The sequence below is a fragment of the Phalacrocorax carbo genome, chromosome 6, assembly GCF_963921805.1.
Source record: "Phalacrocorax carbo chromosome 6, bPhaCar2.1, whole genome shotgun sequence".
In the NCBI taxonomy this organism is placed as follows: Eukaryota; Metazoa; Chordata; class Aves; order Suliformes; family Phalacrocoracidae; genus Phalacrocorax; species Phalacrocorax carbo.
The window spans coordinates 50848602-50849817 of record NC_087518.1 but is presented as its reverse complement, the minus strand read 5'-3'; positions in this window follow the sequence as shown (position 1 = coordinate 50849817).

Genomic DNA, 1216 nt, shown 5'->3' with positions numbered 1-1216 from the left:
CGCCGCTGCTAGGCAACGGCGCGCCCGCCGCCGGCGGCCACACACGGCGGCACCCCCCCGGGGCCCGGCCCCGGCCCGCCCCCCCCGGCCCGCACGGCCCGGCCCCGCAGCGGCGGGGGGGGGAGCGGGGGCGGCCCGGTCCGGCCCGCCCTACCCGCGGGTGACGGCACCCCCCGCGCTCGGGGCTGCCCCCCGCTCCTGCTCCGGGACCTGCAGCCCCCCCTCCCCCGGACACCCCCCCCAGCCGCACCGCAGGGGTGGGCACCCCCACACTGTCATTCCCCCCCTCCTGCAGCAAACCCCAAGGGATGGGCATCCCCCTGTAGCGCACCCCATCTGCAGGGCATCCCCCCCACAGGCACCCCCCAGGGATGGGCATGACCCTGTAACCCCCCAAGAGCAGGCAGCCCCCTTACCCCCCAGAGGATGAGCACCCACAAGCAGGGCATCCCCTCATAGCCACCCCCAGGAATGACCACCCTTCTCCCACAGCTGCCCCGCGAGGTTAGGCAGCCCCCTGGAGCTGCCCCGGGGGATGAGCATCCCTCCCAAGGGCATCCCAAGGGCAGGGTGTGCCTCCGTAGCCTCTCCCCGAGGATGGGCATCCCCCCTCCTTGTCCAGGCATTACCCCCATAGCCCCCTCCCTAGTGCTGGGCAGACCCCACCTGTAGCCACCCCAAGGGCCAGGTATCCCCTCCAGGGCCAGGTGCCTTCCCATAACCACTTCCCGAGGGAGAGGCAGCCCTCCTAAGGGCTGGATATCCCCCTACACCCACCCCTCAAGCCCCCCCCCCATCCTAAGGGATAGGCAGCCCCCTCCCAGTGGCTGTACATCTCCCCTGTATCCACCCCAAGGGTTGCCCCCCCCCCCTTCAAAGGCCAGGTGTCCCCCCCCAAAGGACCAGGTATTCCCCCCCCATACCTTTTCCCAAGAACAAACCACCCCCCCCCCAAAAGCAGGGTGTCCCCCCACCCCCAGTGCTGGTTGCCTTCCCCAAGGGCCAGATATTTCCCCAGGGCCGTGGTGGGGGGCAGGAAGACACCCCACTCTTCAGGTGTGTCCACGAGTGCTGCCCCATCCCCTGCTCTGGGGAGCCAAGCCCAACACCCCAGGGCTGGAGGCAGGGGGGCACAGAATGCCCATCCATGGGGAAGGGGGCTGGCAAAAGGTCCAGGGGTAAATGCCACCAATAATTTGTAGGATAATCAGGATCA